We start from the raw sequence: 9,755 nt of genomic DNA, 5'->3' as shown, positions 1-9,755 counted from the left end.
ACGCTTATTAAAAATGTCTATGATCCAGCTTTTAGTTTATGTATTCATCTTCAGTTTAATAGATGAACTCTGCCCCATACATGTCAAACTTTGAGTTTGAGAATATGGGAAATGTCGTCTGAAGTGGTGGTGGTGGGCCATAATTTAACAGTTTGCATATTTAAATTAGGGGGGAAAAAACTGTTAAATTACAGAAAAATTCTGCTGGAAATTCCATAAAAAACAGAAAATGTATTGGCAGAAAATTACCAGGACATTTCCCTGTTTTTTTAAGAAAAAATTTGAAATAAAATACTGTTAAATTACGGGAAACTTCTGACGGAAATTCTGCAAAGAAAACTGGAAAATTTTTCAATATTTTGTCAACCCAAAACTGAAATTCTCTGTCTTTTTACTCTTTTCTGATATATTCACAAACTTTTTTTTAAAAAACTTGGGACATTTCCAAATACTTTTGTCTTCCAAACCATTTAAGTCTGTATCCTATACCATGTGTGTAGTGTAAAATATATTAAAGTTAATGTATTTAATATATTCTTCACACAATTTTGAAACAAAACTAAATTCTAAGTCCACAGTAAATGTAGTTGTAGAACACAAAACACTTAGATTGAAAGTAGCTCATCATGCAAAGTGATGTAAAAATGAAACCATTCTACAATCAATTTGCAGACTTTATTTTGCAATTTAAGACCATAAATTGACATCATCTAGTCTTTATAACTAACCTTTGCTATTATATATTAAGAGTTAAACATATTCTTGAGCTTGCTAATGTTTATTTTCTGCACATCACAACTAATTTATTGCATTTTACTATACAAATTTCAACGTATAAATTAAATATAAAGCAATCTTGACTCTAGTCTTTGTAGTCAAACAGTTTTGTTAATTACTATAAGATGGAACATACAAAAAATTGCTTTGGAACATGAAAATCATTGTTGTAAACAGGACCAACATACTTCAAAATAAATGCCAAAAAATAAATGAAATACAGGTATACATATTTTGTTAAAAATCAAACGCTACATAAACACAACCTAATGCCAACGACAGTGGAAGACACTGGATTCATGAGTGTGTGCTCTCATTACCTCTAGTCGCTGTGAACATAAAACAAAACAGTCCATTTTATGTTTATGTTCTGGAAAAAAAGATTAATCCAACTCTTAGGTCCAGTTACCAAAAGCTTGAAATGTTCTGAGACCAGTTCTTGTGCTTCGCAAAGGTTCTTGGTGCACCAGGTTTGATGAGATGATCAATCACGTTTAAACTTCAAAAGGCTCAAATTTTCCATGGTTTCCCAGTCATTCAGTTCATTAAGGGACTTGAACCATTTTGGTGGAATGCAAAGCTGCTTCTTCACCTTCGTCTGCATTGTGTGAGTCGACCTCGTTCAGGATTTGAGCCCAGAAAATCTATAAACAAAGAGAATGGATACTCAAGTTTAACACAGAAACACTTCATGTTATAAACATACTTTTTACAAAACGCTTCTAAATTACATTACAGCAGCATATCACCTTTCTCATCAGCGTCTCACCAATTGCTAATACCTCTTTCACAAACGACATTGAGTAATTTTGATTTAAAAAAATCTACACTAGGAGTGTGTCAATTGCAGATTTCTGGCCAATCTTTAAAAATCTGACTTGTCAATTCTGATTTTGGCCGATACTGATCATCTTGTCTGAATATTGCTAAATGCAGCAAAACGTCAGTGGGTTGGCAACAGTGGGGTGGCTATTGATAACTGCAAACATGGAGACATGACCTGGTGGGCCGGTCTATCAGTCAAACGTCTCTAACAGGAGAGGAAAGCGTTTGATTTTTAGATCTTTGCTGAGGTAGATAAGATCAGTGGACTAAATCACTTTCACATGTATTGGCGGATCACCAATCTTCAAAATTAAGGATTTGGGGAAGATTTATTGGTGCACCCCTAAAATACACAATACGCAAATATTTTCTTTTGAAAATAAAAACATACACTGATTTTTGCATATTTGTTAAAATAAAGTCACCATGTCATGATTTTATGTCACGAGATGTATAATTTGTCCCCTGAGCTACTATTTCCATCTGAAGAAATCCATCACTCCCAACCAAAACCAACCAATCAGAGACAGGAGGATATTTTAGCACTGTCAATCAACTTAACATTACAGGAAAACCATTTATCCACTGTCATCGGTGTCCATGCTAACTAGCCTTAACATTCATGAGAGGTTCCTTTAGCTGCAGCGTAGCCAAATGCAAGAGATCAGGGAGAAGTGGGATGAGCAGCACCACAGTGACAGTTTCAACATATATGTAAAAAAAATGTATCATAAGTTACATAGTGCTGCATTAGATATTATTAAAAAGACACATAACATTATGCCTATGTCATTGTAGAAAACACCACATACTTCTTAATTTAAACTAAAGGTTTAACAGGCTGAGTAAAACAAAAACAAATGTACACACCTATTTTAAAGATGCCTAGTTGCTTTCCAGGAAAAGTTCAGGAGTGCCTGGATGCAGCTGTTGAGGAGAGGAAACAAAATAACCATATAAGGAGAAAGAAATATAAACACCAAAACATGCAAGTCTTCCAATAATTAAATCAATTAGTTTTTTTTTTGTTTTTTACAATAAAATGAAATAATTTGTTCTGACAACAAATTTAGAACAGTACTATTTATATAGTTTTTAAGCTAAGCTACAATAACCAATAATGAGTTTGCAAGTAGGCATTTCAATAAAAACTCCCAATTGGAATACTTTTTTTTTTGTAAACGTCACTTTTATTTACTCTCAGTGATGTTTGTTCCCATTTCAGAAATATGAAAATTAACTTATCTGTATGTACAATCCACTAACTTACAATTTATATGAGGCAAGAACCTTCTGACCCATTGTAACAGTTTATCAACATAACCTAATCTCAACATGCCTGATTAGAGCATCAAACATGCAACAATATTAACGCTGAAACACGAGCCGTCCCCACCCCAGTCTTACCGTCGTCCCCTGGTCTAACGGTTTCCCTCGGCCCCAACATTACGTTCGTTCGTCTCTCCCCTGGTCTAATGGCTGCTCCCACTCCCCCCAAGTTTACGTTCATTCGTCTTTCGACCCCACCATACTCCCCACCCGCGACATTTCCCATATTCTAAAACCCCAAACTTGACATGGAAAGTATATTTACGGAAGTTAAATGGCCACCTGCTTTTATGTTAACAACCGGGACATCAGATCATGTTATCAAATAAGACAACTGCAGCTTGATATTTTTAAAAAGCAGGATTGAGACATAAGTAGCATGACGCCATGAACGGTTAGCTTTACTTTTATAATTCACAAGCAAATACATCATTGTGAAAAATATTTTTGTAAAAAAATTTTTTTTAAAAAGACGGCAAAACAGTCTGCAATAATAGACTGTGCCAGGAGTCTCACGAAGTCAACTACAAATATTTCAAAACATTATTCACAGAAAAGAATGTGTTTTTATTTATTTTACTTTACCAGGGAGTGGCAGAAAGGTAACTCCGTCTCTTAATCCAACCGAAGTCCAAAAGATATGTTCCAGGGTCCGGTTAGCGAGCTTGAAATGTCGTCTGACCAGTTTTTGCGCTTCGCGAAGGTTCTTGTTCCCATGATGCAATGCGTAAAATGGAAAATACGGTACAAATACCTGTAAAAGTAAAAAACGGAGAAATTCCTTCAAATTCTGCAGTACATTTACCCGTTTTTTTACAGTTTTTTTCAGTGCTGCTCACACTGATATATGTTAGTGCTGAGTATCTATGCTGACTGACTCCTACAAATGGGAGAAATACCAGACTGAGCACTGAAGGGACATGAAAATTGAATGGCACTGTTGTATAAGAAGGCGCTGGCCACGCTACAGACCGCACAATCCAGGAGCCCTGCGCATTTAGCTTGCTGCTGATTGACTGTACTCCCAAGACTGGATATAGAAAAGACGTCTGTGGTAGTGCCAGCCAGGACAGTTCCCACTGTGCACAGTGTTTGAACTAATACCTAAGGTGGACAAAACTACCTATGGATCTTTTGCTGCCATTGTGTTTGTGTGATATTGATTCTCCTGCATTTGTTATGTTGTCCTTTTTCTTCTCTCAGGTGCTTGTTGCTTAGAACAGATGTATGCTCATATTAAGCCTGGTTGTACTGGAGGGTCTTCCTTGTAAATAAAAAGATAGTATTTCATCACCATCAGCACAGACTTGCATGGGACAAAGAATTGCTGGAAAAAGTAACAACCTGATGCACTTTCCTAGATAGTTAACTTATTCCTGCATGACATGATCAGCTTAATTTTATTGTGCTACTATAACTAGGGTTAACTTTGGCTATATTTAATTAGATCTGAATAGAACTTCATGATTTATTATTCCTCCACATCCTTACATTTATATGATAGCAAAATAGAAATGAAATGCTTTGGAACCAGGGTGCGTGCGTGCGTGTGAAAGTGGGCATGGTGGAAAAAGGATTGTGAAGTATTCCCCAGTTAACATACAGTAGCAGTACTGTGTAGCTGATATACCTTTTGCCAGCTCTTTAAGTAAGTCTGGGGAATTATGCCAATCCTTCCCACTGTGGCTACCATTTCCCAACACCTGTCCCACAGCAGCAGTTGGACAATCCACCTGACATCCCAACACACGGACAGAGAGGACACACAGTTGACAAACTGAGAAAAAAAAAAACCTTACTTACATTTTTGGTAAGAATAAAGGACACTCTAAATAAAACTGTCACTTTTTTTTTTTAAACTGAGTCAAGGATGTCTGAGTGATGGAGTGTGACTGTAGAACTTGCTGCATTGTGCAAACTAAAAGACAAATGAACATGTCTACTAAGTTAACACAGTCCTCGCCAGATCAATGGAAACAACCATGGTGTTTGTTCAACTGCTCTTCCACATATACTGGTTTAAAGTCCATTGAGGAGGAGATGTCGATTTGTATAATGAACTGTATAATGAACTGTTTGGGCAAACAAGCTATTCTTCAATAATTCTTTAATGAATTAAATGATGTAAAATCCTGAAAACCTAGAGGCAAACCGAAGTGGTCTTTAGCTGCAAAGCCTCTACAACCTTCTGTCTTCTCTGTTCAAGTCTGGGCAAAACAAGTAGCAGCAGCACAGCGCTAACGTCAGCGTCCACAGTAAACGATTCTAAAGTATTTTTTCTAAGAAGTTACACAAATGATCATTTGAAAGCACTTTGCACCAATCCGATGGTTGAATAGCCTAAATAAGAGATCAAACAGTTAATATATTCACTGCTGAGCTTACATGACTATTTATTCAATAATTTTGCAGCAAAAATGGGCTTAAATTGAAATTTGTTCCACATTTTGTCAATGTATGGTTTTGATTAGTATTGGGCGAACATCTTCAAAGTGAATGAGTGTTCATTCAACCTTTCAAAACAACCAAAAGCCTAATTTCTGCTAATAAATCTGATAATTGCTTAGTTACTAGACCTTTTTGAAGCTCATATCTTGAAATAAATAAAACAAAACCATAAGTAGTCACAGCTAACATGTAGGAGTGAAAGAACCGCAGAAAAAGACAAATGTTTGGTCGTCATGCAAGACTTTCTTCATCACCCTGAAAACAACCATTCCCACCATAAAACCCAGCGGTTGCTGTATTAGTCTGTGAGGATGTTTTTCTTAATCTAGGACAGAGAAACTCAGTGTGGCTGAAATAAAAATGGATGGTGCTAAATTCTGTGAAGTCCTGGAAGAAAATCTGCAAAAATCCAGAGATTGTGGGAAAAGTTCACCTTCCAGCAGCTCGATAATCCCAAACATAGAACCAGAGCTTAAAAAGGAGTGGTTTAAATCAGAGCTTATCAATGTGTTAGAACCCCCCCCAACCCACTCAAGGACCAGACCGAAACCCAATTGAAATCCTGTGGCAAAACCTGAAAAATCAATGTTCAGATGCACACACTTCATCTAATTTAACTGAGCTTGAACCATTTCTCAGAGGGCTGCAGCTTCAGTGGGAGAAATACCCCAAAGACGTGCGGCTGATATTGTCGGAGGATTTATTTACTTTTCTACAAATCTGCTGTGGTATAACATCATTCTAAGACAAACTATAGAGAACAATTGCTGATAATAACTTTACAAAACCTCGCTTTCGAAAAATCCTAACTATTCAGCTAAGGTTAGGGGCAACCACCAACGGCTTTGGAGAAACAAAAGAAAACGGGATTTGGCCTTAACACTTGTCTTCCCCTTATATCAGGGAATCACCTGGGAAAACCGCTAACATTTAGCATCCATACCAGTCTGTGGGTTTAAAGCTGGCTGTGGGAGATCGCGTTTCATTTTTTTAAAGGAAAATGAAGCAAAACATAATTAGAAATTTCCTCCTTTCAAAGCACAAAGAACAATATCCCTTAATTTCATTAAAAATGCATCCTCTTGCTGCTACTCATCTTCATGGCAGGCAGCCAGTAGAAGGTTGAAAGCAGGCACACAGGCTGACACTGACTTTCCGCCTCTTACTCATCCCTTCCTCTTGGAGCTTCAGCTGAGAGACACAGTTTCTCTCTGTCTGTCAGGTCTGTAGCAGCAGATGGACCGGGACACCGGCGAAGTGGAGACAAGAGAAATCGATAGAGAGTTAAATTGAAGAATCTGTGCCCATTACTTTCCCCGTTTCCCTGCGTTCTCCCTGCATGTCAGCGACACGTTTGCAGCAGCAGCAGTAACCGCACATACATGTGCAATCCTCAGGAGAGGGAGAACTGCAAACCCTGTTTTTTTTTTTTTCTTTTTTTTTGGTTTTTACTTTCCAATCTCGGAGCTAAATCAGTGAAATTCTTAAACATAAGCTGTATGATCTCTTCTGGAAAAATAACAAAGCCAACTCTTTTTGATTCAACCTTTCTGTGAAGCGTGAAAGGAACAAGAGGCCTCTTCTAACGTTGCAAGGGTCGATTTATTGTCGAAATCCTCCTCGACAATAACTCAATTTACCGCACTGTTATTGCCAAGGTAAAGTACATATTCACTGCAGCATTGTCTCTCCACTATGGCTCCTTGGCTTCATTACTCTGGCCTGTCCGTCGAGGCTGCTCCACCCCCAGCATGCGGGCTCATTACTCATTTCACACCAAGCAACAGAGCAGAACAATTCAGGATCTATTTCAATCTGAAATAATCACCATTGTGAAACCTAATAAATTACGCAGCTTTCAGTAGCTCAGCACCTACCTAATGATGACTGCACATTATGGTAAAGTCATTGCAGAACAGGTATGCGCACGTCCTGCTCAAAGATGCTTGAAAAAGCACATACGTCAGGTGGATTTACAGGCGGAGGAGAGGTGCAGCAGAATGTCTTTTATCCCCACCAGCCGCATCGCTCATGGAATGGTAATGTTTTACTGCCACTGGAGGGATGAAAGAATTGTAACACCACTGTTACAGGCTGCTTGGAAGGCACTGATCACCAATTTCTTTATCAGCACATGTGCATATTTCCTCGGCTATTGTTGGATGAAGATTCGCTGAGCTGGATTTTTTATTTCTTTTAATGTTTGGTCTGAACTGATTCTGTTATGGTTTCCAGCATAACCCGATGTGTTTGCAAAAGTTACCTGGGCAAAACAAGTCATTTTTTGTGTAATTTTGCTTGTCATGAGAGAAAAAGAAATGGGGGTCTTTTTTTCAAAGTCATGTTTTTGCCGTCTTATAAAGGGTTACAATTTCAAAGTGAATATTTCATTAACCACCTAATGTTTAGCTCTACATTAAGATTTAGTGAGGAAACTAAATATTTGGTTTGAAGATAAATCTTTAATTCCAGCAAAACATTTAGATAACAAGCTAAGTATTTAGTTAAAAGCTAATATTTAGTTAGTAATCCAGATATTTTATTTGCAAGCTAAATATTTAGCTAAATATGTAGGAAACATAATATTTATTTTTAGGCTAAATTTATAACGCAAACAAAATGTATTTTTAGAAACTAAATATTTAGATATTTAGTTGCAAACTAAATATTTAGATAAATCTCTATTAAAAACAACTCACCTGTTTAGAGTTACATTTTAAACGTAATCAATTACGAATGTAATGATGGCACCTGACTTAATGAAATGTTTTGATTGTTGATTCTATGTTGCATGACTGTGTTTTTGTGATTTTTATGATGTAAAGCACTATGAAAGGCCTTGCTGCTGAAATGTGATAACATTTGATTGATTGATTGATTGATTGATTGATAAATATTTAGTTTGCAACTAAATATGAAGCTTCAAACCAAGTATTTAGTTTCTAACTAAATTGTGCTACTTAACCTGTTCAGTTTAGAACAATTTGTGAAAAGGAATATATATATAACATGAGGTCTTTGTTCATTGGAGATAGAGACGGGTCACTGTTTTCAATGAGGTGGAAGCTAAGGGTCAAAAGCTCATAAAAGCGCTAAAATCACAGCGCCATATACTGGCTTAGCATGGCAACTACAGCTTACTCAAGATGTCCTGGCGTTGTCATCTAAATGTGGAACATTTTCCCCAGTCAACATCTGAAAATACCAGCAGTTTCCAGGAAGCGGTTGCATGTGAACAGTCTGAATATTTAGCTAGAAGCTAAATGAAAAGTGCCGGGTTCTGGCATCAGGATGAGTTAGTTAACAAGCCAGCATTCATGAGACTCATCACTTCTGCACATAGAAATGCTACCCATGGAGCAGTGAAAGGTTTAGTGAGACTTTATCATCATCATTGACTAAACCAGTGACACATACAGTAAGTAGCTCTTAGCCAGTGATTTGCTTGATTTTCACTCCTTATTCTAATCTGATATGGTCATCTAATAAAATAAAACTTTATAGCTTGATAATGTGCTTTATACCTAAATAAAAACCAGCCAAGTATCTTGTTAAAATGGATTTTGAAGCTCGCCGTCAGAAGAAGGACAGGTCCCAGGTCTGCAGCTGGAGGTTGGTCCCTTGTTGTCATGAGAGCTAATATATTTTAATGAACTCAGACCTCAGGATTAGACTATAACTTTCTTATTTGGGTCACAGGTTGAAAAGTCAAATAACCCCTGCTGTAAAATATTATGTGCTCAACCTGTAGATCCTTCTACCGTTATGACAGGGAGAGTGTGGGGTGAATTTTACAGACTTTGGGGTGGATAGTTGGGAGTAGCGAGAGGATAACACGACATAAAAAGGCTGGCGGAGATAGGGGCAGTGATGAGTGTGGTCTATTTAAAGGCCTTCTGGTGGCAACATTATCTGTAACTACCCAACTATCAGTATGGCTGTTATCTGCATTTTATTCCATGGGGAGACCTCAGGTCACAAACACAAAACCAGTCAGGATGCCAAATAAGAACGCTGCAGTGGGCCGCTGTTCTAACAGTGTTTAACTTTTTCTTTCTTCTTGACATTGCTATTGGTTAAGCTCTTGTGTCGACTAGCTGTGCATTGCATAGACTTGGAAAAATGGCTTACTTTTGTCGCTTTAATGAAGTCACTAAAGGAGGTAATACTACTATTGACTTTTTACCTTTTCTTTAACATAGAATGTTGACATGGATCAGTATTTCTGTGTTTCGTGTTCATGTCCGTGTACGCTCTGTCTTCTCAAACCTCCATGGCAGATGGACACTCACATACAACCTTCTGTTGGAAGTTTCTTCCTGCTAAAAAAAGAGTCTTCCTCTCCCCTGTAGCTACATGGATGCTCATTGTGATTG

The 9,755-nt window shown here is 37.4% G+C and overlaps 1 long non-coding RNA gene across 1 annotated transcript; it reads right to left on the bottom strand.

The window, feature by feature from the left end:
• Nucleotides 1-661: 661 nt before the first annotated feature.
• Nucleotides 662-4,032, bottom strand: LOC103466922 (uncharacterized). Its single transcript, XR_014088387.1, has 2 exons — nt 3,517-4,032; nt 662-2,529 (listed from the first exon to the last, which is right to left on the bottom strand). It is a non-coding gene; the product is annotated as an uncharacterized LOC103466922 (long non-coding RNA).
• Nucleotides 4,033-9,755: the final 5,723 nt, after the last annotated feature.

This window comes from Poecilia reticulata, chromosome 7 (assembly GCF_904066995.2).
Source record: "Poecilia reticulata chromosome 7, P_reticulata-male-v2, whole genome shotgun sequence".
Lineage (NCBI taxonomy): Eukaryota > Metazoa > Chordata > Actinopteri > Cyprinodontiformes > Poeciliidae > Poecilia > Poecilia reticulata.
This window is presented reverse-complemented; position numbering and strand designations above follow the sequence as displayed.